Genomic DNA, 13,360 nt, shown 5'->3' with positions numbered 1-13,360 from the left:
ATGGAACACTGAGCAAACACACCTGGACCTGGTTTGCATGACAGACCAAGATTTTGCCATGTTTAAACTTCTGATTTCCTAGGCAGAAGTCAAATATGAGCCAAAGGCTCTTCCTAGATGTAAACTGTGTATAGCTGGAGACAGCAAAATGTCTGGTTTTGGCATCTAAGTCCCTAAGGAGGTAATAAAATGACCAAGCTTTAAAATGGGGTAAAATTCAGGTCTGTGATCCAGGCTGGCACCTCATTGTTCCTCTGGGGGTACTGAACAGGTCAAGGTCACAGAGGAGTTGAGAAATTCAGTGGTCTGGGTTTCTGGAGGCTGATGGTGTGGTAAATAGCAACAATTCAAAAGTTTCAGTGAAGCCAGTGTTGAACCAGGTCCAAATTTGATGTCACTATGTAATTTAGCTTCACCACTTGCTGTTGAAGGCTCTTTTGCCATATACATATTTTCTTGGGATCCAGCCACATTGACTCTAAACCATCTAGTTTATGGTCTTATTTCAAAAGGGTCTAATCCAAATTCCTAAAATGGATTCTTTTCACTTCTCAAATTTCACATTGTCCTTACATAACAGCAGCTGAGTTCAAAACTCTGAGGTTACACTTTATTACTCCAACGATGAGTTTTATGATGAATAACTCAGTCTGTAGAATTTTCCTGAAAAAAGTCTACAAGCTTAATTTTACTGTCTCATATTACCCTATTAATAGCTGTCTTTTCTTACTGTGTTGAATTGCCTTTTTTTTTCCTTGAATGGCAAACTAAATGCATAACATAAAGGACATTTCCACATGTCTGTTATAAAGTAGCATTTTAGATTATTACAAGCACATTACCTCAATAGCAGAATCATGTCCTGTTGGCATAGTGCTGGTAAAAAAAAAAATCCAACAGGAACTATAGAAACTGTATCCAAATGGATATTACAGACAAACCAAAGGCTCCATCCATTTACCCTACAGTTACAAAGTCACTTAGAGAAGTGACTTAAAGAGAACAAGGAGTTAATTTCCCTGCAATGTGATTGATCTGCACTTTAGATGCTGTGGGGATGGATGCTTAGGGAAAGGGATGAATAATTTTACTGCAGAAACACAGGAAGTGAAATTTATAATTACAATCAATAATGATAATCACCATTAATCATTAGTCAGTTAATAATTACATCCACCTAATCACATCCACCTAAATATTAGTTATTCATTAACTGATCAATTTTAATAAACTAATACTTTATAACCTATTATTATTAATTACCTAAAGACAATAAACCTCACAAAGGGATGCTTTTAATATTTTTCAAAACTTGTTTCATATTTATTTTCTTTCTCATCCAGAGTGATCCCCTGCTCCCAGTGATATGTCCTTGGAGCCTTTCATTTGGGCCAGTACCATCCTACCACAAATTAGCTCCTTATCCTTAATTTGTTCCTAAGTAACTTGTTCCAATGGAAAAATATGCATTTAAAAGAAGTAAAAATTAAAAGTTAAAAAAAAAAAAAAAAAAAAGGCCAGTCACTGAATTGGTACTCCAGTATTTGAATACAGCTTTTGGCTGTTCCAAAGAACTGAGTGTCACTTCAGGAAATTTCAGGACACCTTCAATCAAAGCCTTTCACAATCATTCTTTTTTCCATGTTCTGACGTACACCTTTAGGTTTCTTAATTTTGAGTATGAAAGAACGGGATGTGTCATCACCAAAGAAATTAGAAGCCCCTTTTCACCGTGCTGAGGGTCTATCCAGGCTAAGGCAGTCTGATTCATAACAGGTCTCACAGATTAATTTGTGGAGAAGCCAAGAATTGAGTTGCTGTTCTAAGTATATCTATAGCTTTGAAGGTATATGTCAGAGTGCAGAGAGTATATCAGGAAATGCTATCTTACTTTCTCTGGGCATAATACACTAATCTTAATTTGTGTGAGTCATGTTGAACATTCAGGCTGTAAAGTACATTCATAAGTCCAGGAGTCTTCATCATAAAGGCTTTACTGAGGAAAAATAATACTAAGTTAATTTTAAGTAAAAAAAATAATAATGATATTCTTTTTCAGTAAATTCATATAAACAGGATACAAACAAAAGGAGAGTGGATGTAATAAAACTGGGAACTCTGACTTCACCAGCCAATACGTATTACCCAAGGTTGGACTGTGCACATAAATGAATGTTGTGCACATTTTAATATGAATAATTATATAATTATGACCTTGAGTTTCAAAAATCATCACAAAAATTCAGAAAACTATACGATGACTCATTGATTTAGGAAAAAAACCTCAACAAAACAAAAAAACCAAACCAAAAATGTAAAACCAAATACAAGAACTAAATGTGCTCAGAAAAAAACCCATGTCTTTATTTGGTTTTCTACAAATAAAATGAAGTTTTAAATGCATATGCCTGTATGTATAGTGGGTAATTAATAAGGGTTGGAGGTCTCTGAATGATGGAGGTCTCTGAATGTCCAATTAACTGACTTCCAGTTGTAGTTTGGGTCTTCTCTTTTTATTCAAACAACGGAAATGTTATAGCCATGCTGGATATGCTTCCAGCTATGTTTATTCATCTGCTACTTAGACCATAGTAGCTTTTCTGGCTACACCTTCATTCAAAGAGTGGAAAAAAATAGAAGGAATAAACATGCCTTGTCCACAGCTGGTATAAATCAGTGCAGCGTCTCTGTCTTCAGTGGAATGACACCAATTTATAGCAGCTGAGGATCTGGCTCCTGAAGCCAAGTTATGAGCCAGATGAGCACAATGGGATGCAAAAAGAAGGCATAATGTGGCCATAAATTTACTCAAAGGCTCTTCACATTTCAATGATACTCTCTTTGTAGAATTCAATTAGCATTGCTGTTTCTACTCATAAAATATATGCTCTTCCTGAATAATTTTTTTCTTTTTCTTCTACACTGTCCAGAGGCCAAATCTTACAGCTGCTGCTGAGGCTAAAATCTATTGATTTCACAGCATGCTTTCAGTATGTAAGCTGGACTATTTCACAGAATTTCTGTGTTAAACAATATAAGCATGGAAAGCAGTCCGGGAATATTCTTTAGAGTGCAGAATTTAACATTTTTCAGATGTCTCAGTCCCTCAAAGGTTCAACCCACAGTGCTGCCTCTTCATTTTTGCAATTTATCAATTATGTTTTATGTCATATTAGGTTTTGTGTACTGATATATTAAAAAAGGGTATTTGTGTGTGTGAAACATATGCTATAAATCAACAAATAATAGTCAGAACCAAGTATCTTATTTACTGTGTGGCAATAGCGAAAAAAAAATAAAAAGAGAAAATTACAAAAATAGCTTTTTCAATCTTTATTGTAAAGCAAGGGATAAAATAATTTAAAAGAAGTTTGTGATAGTATGCCATTTGCAAACACCACTTTCAAAGGTTTATAAGAATTTTCAGTATGTGTAAAGTACAAAACTAAGAAAAAAAACATACAAACACCAGCAATATATCACTGTTGTATTCTTGCATTTTCCTGCCAATTTAATCTTAATAGCTGGTTTGAGCCTTTTGACTGAGTCAACAGCTTAGGAGGAGCAACAATTGTGACAAACCCTTCTCTGTTCTTCCTGGGCTGAAAAGTCATGGCAACTGCAAAGGTCAAATCATTATTTTCTTTACATTCTGCTGCCACTAGCTGCTTTATTTAGGTGCTAAATCAAGACTCCTTGTTCTTTCTACCAGAGTAATAGCTGCATCCCAAGAGTGGCTGACTTTCTCTAGCCTCTTCTACGTACCATCCAAAAAGTTTTTCGAAAACATACTGCAGGAAAAGGAGAAAACTGCAACTCCTTGCACCACTCTAATATTCCATTGATGATTTATGTTTGGCATTTTTCCAATTGCACCTCAAATTTAATCTTTCACTTTGTCTGGACAACTCTCTCTTTCAGTTAATTTTTTTTTTTTTTTTTTTTCACGCAGATGCTTATGCAACATGTGTTCCATCTCTTCCCTTTCCTTTCAAATTCCTCCTCAATACTCCTCCTTAGGGAGCATCCACCAACTCTAACCAGATGGGTTGATAGTATTACAAATGAACTGACAGGATCTTTAAAAATACTAGAGTAGCATATTGTCTGGATATGAACCTTTTTAAGAGCATCAGGAAAGAAAATTTATTATAATTTTTGTATCTAACATGTCTGTTCAGTCATTGCCCATCTACTTTGTCTTTAAATTTTTGGGCAAGACCTAATCCTTCTTTTCTATTCTATGGCATGTGGAGCTGGATGTGAGTGGTACCCAAAGATGGATTTTCACAAAAAATGACAAATTGTGGTAAGAGTCCAAAGCAGTTCTTGAGCTGAGAAGACAAAAAAACTTAAGAACATTCTAAAAGAAACTGCAAGATCTGAAGGATGTGATTGCATTGCTACAACATAGGCCCCTGAATTGCTGAAGAGAGAATAGATCATAAGGTGTAACATTTAGAAAAAGCAAATCCTTTAAAATAAAAATCTGTAGTATGCTGAGAAATACTTGCTCAACGTAGAAGGTTTCAAAAAACGAATTTTATAATCAAAACTAGAAAATATGAAAACTTTCTTAGAAACAAAGCCAACTATTTAACCATTATAGAATTAAAAATATTCAAATAAGAAAAATAATGACAAAATTAATAGTGCTAAAATTCTTTATTAAAGTCATAGTGAGTTTTGTGATGATCTGTAAAAGATTTTATGTTTTATTTTATGTGAGCACCAAAACTTTCTCAAGAAAATTTTAATCAAGGAATAAAAATTTCCCTTTAAAACACTTCCTCTGATTTGAGGTAGTAAATCTGTCATTTGCTTTTGTGGTGTACAATTTTTCATTATGACTAATTTTAATTTTTTTCATCCAGTTTTATAATTGTGCAAAAACAGAAAAAAGACTTGCAAATTTTTCATGTTAATTTAGGCAAAACCAGCATCCAAAATCACTGAGGTTTTTTTTTTTGCTATTGACTTTGGAAGTGGCCAGGCAGCTCAAAATGAAGTGTAGCAAATTTTGGATGATTTTATGTGATCAGATAAATTTCTATCTGATTCCTTTTCCATACATCAGAAATGGGATTTTTTTTTTCCTCTTCTCTCACAATATTTGTTACATACATGAACAAACACCTATTTTAGCAAACAAAATTGGTTACATATGTGTGATCTTACTTTAGTCTTGATTTTTTGTTATCTGAGACCATTAATGTTTGTACAAAATGAGCATAATGAATCTGTGTCATTTTGGCAGGACTCGCAGCCTGCCTGCAAGAAACTAAGGTTCAAGAAAATTCCTTCCTCCCCAGCCTTCTGTGCAGCTAGATTGCTAACCTAAGGATTTTTCTTCTTCAACAAACACAAGGACAATACTTTTTAAAAACTCCCAAAACTATGAAAATAAAGGTGGAAGTTTAGTTTCCAGTTACTTTTATTTTATTTTCAGTGATAATTATTAGGCTCAGAAAATCCAAACAAAAACCACTTTAGTTCAGTTCTCAGTTTTAAAAAAGCTTTAATCCTGTTCCAGTTTCCAAGTGAATTTGTTCTAATGTACTGCCTAGATGCACAAAAGAAATCATAGGAGAAACTAAATATCTTCTTTTCATCTGTCAGAAAAAGAAAAATTATCTCCTTTCCTCTCATCACAATATGAACTTCCTCAACTTCAACGTTTGCCAAAGACTGTCCTCTAATCCAATTTGATTTTTTAAATCCGATTTTCCTAGGTAATAGTTTGAAGACACTAAAAGCAGAAAATAAATTATTCACCTAAAACATCAAAGCCAAATTTTTCTTCTATATGTCACTGAAGTCTAACAAAGTCTGCAAATAACATACAGTTAAAAAACGTTCAAATGACCATAGTAAATCACTGGGACTCAATACCAATATGTTCTTATGGCAGTTTTCTACGGGTTTGGATTTTGATCATATGGCAATTTAAAAACAGGAATTTATATTACTTTACCAATTAACTTCCCATAGCAAAATTATAAATTATTTTGAATGAAGATTTTAAGTGAAGCTGTCAGTTTTTATGTGCAAACTAATGTTTTATTAAGAGGAAATTTCAAGATGTAGTTGTGGCTGTGTAGTTACATAGACATGTTCATAGTTTGTTCCTTTTCTGTCATTTGAGTGATATTATTCCATAATTTTTCAAAATAATTATATGCTTAATGTAATTATTTTTTTCTTATTTGTCAGGGGAAGTTCCTTTGAGCAAGAAGTGCCTTGCTTATGAGGGATACAACATTTTGTACTTTGTGAGGTGTGAAAGAACACTGTGTGTTATGTGAATTCTTAATTGAGATGCTCTGCTAAATGGCATCTGAAATTCCTATGACCATAGTAGCATGGTATTAACATATGTAAAGGGATAGCTAAAGAATACTGGCAAATATTTTGTCTTTAGAGTTTCAAACTTTCAAACAAGAATGAAGGAGGAATGAAACACTGAATTTGTACAGTGACATTTCAAATAATTAGAATATTTTAGGTATACTTACATTTTCATGTAAATATAGATACTGATTAAGCAATAGTTGGCTAAACTAAAAGTTCAATTACCTCTTTAGGTTAATAACTGCTATAGTTAATAACTATAATGTACTTGCCCATTGCCCAGTGCAATTATTCCAGGGTACTAACAAAATACAAAGAAATACATAAATAAATAAACAGGAAATCCAACACTGCAAGTCTGTTAAGATGTTTTAATATGCCTCATTTTTTGAAATCTTGTAGGAAATTTGGATTAATAATCTACTGCTAAAGGTTTGGTTTAGAAATTCAGAGAAATATTCTTGTCCATGGAATTATTTATAATATGATTTATTATTCTTGGATTTGAGTATTGTTGCTTATGCCATCCTGTCTTTGCTCTTCAGACAGCTTGCAAGGATGGGAACTCTGCTTCTGCATGTGTCAGGATGATTATTGCCAGTTGCTGAATGCCACACAAATTGTGTCATCTTGGTGCATTGGACTCACCAAATCTTTAGGAATCCTGTGTTGAAAATCTGTCTCATGACAGCTGGATTCTATCCACAGGCCACTGATTTAAAACAGGTGTCAGACAAACTCTGCTTTTCCATCGTTCATCTTTTTATGACACTTATCTGCATGAAACACTAGGGACTTTTCTATACAACCAATTTCATAACTTTGTCTACTTTAAGTATGAATGATGTTCTAGTGCTGGTTTTTAGCTATAAAAGCAGCCTAATTAACAGACATATGATTTTTTTCTCTTAATACTTGAAATTTTAGGTGGCAAGTTAAGGTAAAAGGATATTCTCTGATGCTTAGGAACAGCTTGATATCATCTTGGTTTCTTTCATTTTCCTACCTAAATGATGCTATTATTCTGTTATGCTGCTAAAATTTTTGATTTCAGGGAATTGAAAATTGGAAGCCGTACTATTCTTGATATGGGAATCATGGGTGGGCTTTTGTCTATAACAAGCCAAGACATTTTTAAAGAGGTATAGGCTAGTAATACAGATATTTCTTTGATAAATGTTTATAATTCTCATACATAAAGCTGTTGATGGATTCTCAAGTGATGCAAGCTGTCTGATCTTTATGGGAGGGACCATTTGGGGAAGTTAGGACAACACAGCAATCTCCAATGGCAAAGGCAGAAAAATTATGTTAATATGGTATAAAATGCTGGAGATACATGAATAATGCCTAAGATACTCCATATTTTATAATGGTTTTGTTTGTCTGTTTGTTTATTTCATTGATAATTCTGGTAATAAGAGGTTTCTCACTCCCAACCTTATCTAGTGTTTGCTCAGGGCACTGTGAACACTCTCACATGGGGTCCTGTACTCTGCATACTGGCTTTCTGAAAACAGCAAAAAATCTACTTTGAAGCCTGAGTGGTGGTCTAGTGTAGAGGGATGATATTGAACTCTTGCCTAAGCAGAAAACTTTTGCCTGGCTTTTCCTGGACAGCTGGGGAGCTGTGGTAACCAACTTGATATAGCTAAGTAAACCTAACGCTGCTGCAGACAAGAAACTCATCCATATCCCAGAACAAATTAATCCAAATTATTGTGGAGCTTTGTTGAAGGTAAAAATCTGTAATTTTTATCACAGCTGTCTCTGTGCCCTGTCCTGGGAGGTGCTGCTGGTAGCACGCTTGTTTATCTTCCACGTTGGCTGTGAATATCTCTTGTCTGCTTTTCAGCTGTCTCATAATGGAAAGCTCCATTTAAGTTAATCTTTTAAGGCCACTATCATAACACTCAAACAACTTGAGGCAATCATTAAAGGTGCAGTTTTGCACCTTTTCTGCAGGGAGGAAAGAACAGATTGGTATTTTACCTCAACAATTTCAAAACTTAATTCTTTTTTGGAAGATGTCTTTACTTCACTGTATAAAATCTCTGGGTTGATAATAGAGGCTTTAAATTCAACATTCACTGTGGATGATTGATAAATGGAATGAGTATGCAGAACAGGAGTATTATGGAGAAAAATACTGAAACCTACAAGAGGTCTGAAGGGATTGACATACAAGAATAGATTAAAATTTTAATATGTGTAGAGTAGCTAAACAAAAACTGAGAAGGGATTGATAGTCATGCAGGGAGTAAACACAATAACTTGAGGCAACTGAAGGAAATTAATCAGAAGAAAAATTAGTCAAAAAAAAATAGGAAAAGTAGGATTGATTAATTTCCCAGAACAAAAGGGGAATTCCCAACACTTCAAGCCTTAAATCCAATATAGATGAAAAACATAAGAGGGTGTTCTCTTGGGAGAATTCCCCCATTGCAAAGAAATATTACTTTCTGACCTACTGGGTCTTTTTTATCACCAATTTCTCTGTATATGTAATTAACAGCAAAAACACTGCAGCAAAGCCTTAGAATATTGTCTTAAATTCACATGTGCAAAGGTGGTAACTATTAACCATGTCAAACTACAGGAAAAATTTCCTAATTCTGTGTTTTTTAAGAAAAATATGTTAGACTGTAAGCCAGGCTTGAAGCTTCATGAATATTGAAATTAAGTTATCTTTTTTCCTTATTGTTCTTAGTTTTCCACCTGTACATTGTAGTATATATTGTTCAAGAGGTTACTCAGAAACAGGCTTTGAGAATATATTGTCATTTGAAAAATGTAATTAATTACTATTGTTTCAGCTAGCAGATTTCCATTTCAGGTTATTTATTTTCTAGCGTCACTGATGAGCTGACTGGAAAATGAAACACTTGAGATTAATTACCAGTTAAAATTACAGTTTTCTAAGCAGGTACTTCATCTCATACCCTTTTTCTAATTGTCTCTTCTTATGATATAATAGGTAGCTATATCTGCTGCCTTTCTCATTGTTAATATCTTACTACCACATTCAAGTCAAAAAGAATATAAAATGGTTGTAAGATGACTTAAGTGTGGCTTTAGAGTGCACTTAACAGTAGAGTTTAATATCTCACAGATGCTTACTTATTTTCCCAAGACCAGTACAGAAATGGAAAAAAGAAATTGCCTGAAAATAACACACTGACATTAAAACTTTTAGATATTTTCAAGCATAAGTTTATAAAATATAATGCAAGTGAGACTCCAGATATAAAGTACATTATTAATGTCAGTGATAGACTACCATGACTGCTGAAAGTAGAACTTAAAGCCGGATTCCCAGTGGAGAGACCATGACCTCAAGGATCCGAGCTCTGCTTCAATGTGAGCACCTTCAAGGTAGGGCCACTTATAACAAAACACATATCAACACTGTCAGCCTCAAAAAAACTAAAAATATCAAGAGGTAATATTTTAATCGCCACAAGCTTTACAAAAACAGATTATCTTCCTGAAAAAGAATAGCTTTCTTCTTCCTCACTGGCTTGCCCAGTTATTTACAGATAGTGTATTCTTTACATTGCTTATTCTGCACAATTAAATGGAGTTGAACCTGATTAATTAGCTGAGCTAATAATTCTTCATATTTGACCCCAATCTTCTAGGTTTCTACTCTCATATTCTCTGGCTTGATCTTTGAAGCACTATTCTTTCTTCTACGAGATGGGAGAGATGAATTCAGTGTGGATGAAAAGGTGAAAATCAAATTTAAGAATTGACTACATCACAAGTCCAGCTCAAAATGCAATATTTGGTCTATTCTATGTAGGAAAATGTTTATTTTTATGATCGATACCTTATAAATCATCATTAATTCTCATATATATCTAAACATATGTCAGGAGTCTTTATCAGCAATTTTATTTTTTGCAGTTATGAATTACAATTACTGGAGCTAAGCAAGGTCTTAATGGGATTGAGGTTCCACAAAGCTAATAACTGCATATCTTTAAAGATGATCAATATTTTCTTTTTCAGATTGAACATCTTTTTCAGATGTGAATCAATGAGACAAATACTATGATTTGAAACCATTATGTATTTCCATTTGTGTTATGGGTTGCCTAGTAAGAGTGACAGAGAGAAGATATAAGACCAGACAAGTATCTGCTCAATTCTTAGGATGTTGACAAACCATTTGATTATGCACAGTTTACTGAGTTCTAACAAATGCATGCATAATTTAGAACCAAAGATCTTCAGTACTGTTGCTGTTAATCTAACTAAAAACAACACTCATTTCAAATTATTGTAATAAGAAAAATCTGATGCTCAGTTGTTTACTTATGTGTCACTGACCACACAACACTTTACTCTTGTTTCCAGCAAGAAAATTTTCTGTGCTCTGATTAATTTAGAATTCTCTGTCTCATCCACTAAAAAAATCACTAACACAAATCCACCAAAGGCAAAAATGTCTCTCCACATAATGTCCATAAATTGTTGCACCTTTCTTATTTTCTACTTCTGGTTAATATATGTGTCCACAAAAACACACATAAACAAAAATTGCCTTGGTTATGTCTTAGGTTTTACTTTTGTTGGTTTTGGACCAGTAAGAAAAAACACAAAATGACAAGTCAAAAAAAGGACAAAAATTTTGCTGAAATCAGCTGTAGAGATGAGCCAAGGGACATGTAAAAAACACACACACTTAAATTTTCTGTCTCTGTGTTTCTGAGATGGTTATTCCTTTTATTTTGATGCAGATTACCAGGGGTTTCTTTCAGTTTTGTTTGTTTTGGCTTTGGGTGGTTTTATTTTTTTTTTTTTTTTTTTTTTTGTGTGTGTGTTTGTGTGTGTTTCATACACAAGACATTTTTTAAAGTTTTCCACATATAAAATTTGGTTTCTTGTACTTATTTATTTTATTTTCTAGATGTGAGACTGGGCACAGGTGTTTCAAGTGAACAAATGTGCCGAATAGAAAATTTCTCATGATGAATCAGGGATGTTCTGAGTAGTTTTGTTCTCATCCCTTCCTGCTTCCCTGGTCTTTCTTTTGGTCTTTATTGCCTTATGCTTTCAAACTTCTGAAGTTTTATATATCCTGACTGCTAATATTTTTGAAGGGAAAGTAACTTTTTATTTAGGATTGATATAATTTTATTTTTAAATAAAGAAGATGGAAGAGGTAAAATTAACCTAGTCATCAAGAAGGATTATAAAATCTTAAAAATACAGGGATTCAAATTAAGATGACAAGAAGAAGCACATTACATATGAATGTGTTAAATTAAATAGAATCCTCTGAAACATAAAGTCACGGCATATAATGCATCTTATAAAATATTTTGCCCAAAGACTGGATTATGTGTCTATCCTTCAAGATCTTTATAGATTTCAGATGCAACAGTACGGGCTTTAGGAGCGAAAGCACTGGAGAGAAAACTGCTAAAGATTTTGATCAGGAGTAATTCATGAAGAGACCAAAAGAAATGGTTTAAGTGATCAGATTTAATTCTCTCACGCTGTCAGCACATAGAGATAAATGTCATAATGCAGCACCCTTTCCTTAGCATTTGCAACACCTGTACCTTCAGGTTAAGACTAAAAGTTTCACTAAACAGCAGAGACTTAAGAATTCACTTGAATTCTTTTAACTTTTAACTAAGAGATGGAAATGAAAGAACTGGAGATGTGTTTTCTATGTGTTTCCAGTCATACCCAAAAACTGGTTTGTCTCAATAGATTGTTACAGATCCTTGCAAAATGGCATATTCCTCCTCCAGAAGGCAAGATTTCTATACAACTTTTAGAAAGAAAAATTTCCAAAGCAGCTTCTCCCTTTTTCCCACTTCCATTACGCCTACAGTGAATTATTATTAATCTTAAGTATAGGTTAAAAATTTTTTTTAAAAACCCCAGTTCTGGTCATTGTGGACACAGAAAGCTGGGAAATTTGTCATCCATTTTTGTATTAAGATGCAACAATGTCAACTGTTAGGCAAGCTAGAATTAGATAGCTCACATTAAACAAATCGTGAGGATTTTGATCTGCCTCAGGCAGTGTTTGCTTAAAACTCTGTGTAATTTTTCTTAGTCATAAAATGGGCCATATATATTCAGTCATTTATATATTAAAAAAATATAAAATATGTTTTTTCTTGTTTTCCCAACATAGCAAGGGAAAACAGGGTAGCACCATTTCATCATTATTACTTTTACTGTGTTGGCTAGGCAGGAAGATGGCCACATTTCTGTTGGCAGTGCATAAGCCCTGGGACAGCCTATTCCCTACCCTTCAACAGCAAAAGTCACAAGTCACTAAGTAGGAATCAGATCCAGCAGCTTCCAATATCACCAGAATTTCAAATGTGAGGTGAAAGATTCTTTGGCAAAGCTTAGACCTAAAAAGCTTTCCTTTGCCTCCTGTTTGAAGGAAGGAAAGCTCTCACCTGCTCATTTCCTGCACAGCTGACAGAGACATCCATTTTCTTTATCACAACCTACTTCATCTGAATGTGCTGGTGGTGTGATAATATGCCATTGTCATTAATTATAAATGAGGTGCAGTGAGTGTGCTGGTTTTGAACTGGGTGGCATTAATTTTCTTTCCAGCGGCTGGTAAGGGACTGTGTATTGGATTAGTGCTGAACCCAGGGTTGATCATACAGAGATGTTTTTGTTATTGCTGAGCTGGGCTTACACAGAGCCAAGGCCTTTTCTGCTTTTCCTGCTGCCGCACTGGTGAGGAGACTGGTGTGCCTGGGAGGCTGGGGGGAGATACAGCCGGGACAGGGGACCCCAGCTGAGCACAGGGATATTCCAGACCCTGTGGCATCATGGATCAGTGCATAAAGTGGGGGAAGAAGGAGCAAGGGGAGGAAGTTTGGAGGGATGGGGTTTGTCCTCCCTGGTCACCATTACCTGTGATGGGGCCCTGCTCTCCTGGGATGGCTGAACACCTGCCCAGCCATGGGAAACACTGAATTAAGTCCTTGTTTTGCTTTGCTTGAACCTGCAGCTTTTG

At 34.5% G+C, this 13,360-nt stretch overlaps 1 protein-coding gene and 1 long non-coding RNA gene across 5 annotated transcripts in view; one reads left to right on the top strand and one right to left on the bottom strand.

Annotated features, from left to right (window-relative positions):
- The window catches only part of IL1RAPL1 (interleukin 1 receptor accessory protein like 1), a 676,860-nt gene that overhangs the window by 64,458 nt on the left and 599,042 nt on the right, over positions 1-13,360 (bottom strand). The gene's annotated exons all lie outside the window — the stretch shown is intronic.
- The window catches only part of LOC140684935 (uncharacterized), a 51,982-nt gene that overhangs the window by 16,042 nt on the left and 22,580 nt on the right, over positions 1-13,360 (top strand). The window contains exon 1 of the long non-coding RNA XR_012057956.1: positions 1-13,360. This exon is cut by the window's left edge and continues 16,042 nt beyond it; it is cut by the window's right edge and continues 19,504 nt beyond it. This is a non-coding gene — a long non-coding RNA (uncharacterized lncRNA).

Source organism: Taeniopygia guttata, chromosome 1, assembly GCF_048771995.1.
Source record: "Taeniopygia guttata chromosome 1, bTaeGut7.mat, whole genome shotgun sequence".
NCBI lineage: Eukaryota > Metazoa > Chordata > Aves > Passeriformes > Estrildidae > Taeniopygia > Taeniopygia guttata.
The sequence above is the reverse complement of the archived record's forward strand: the minus strand, read 5'-3'. Positions and strand labels throughout refer to the sequence as shown.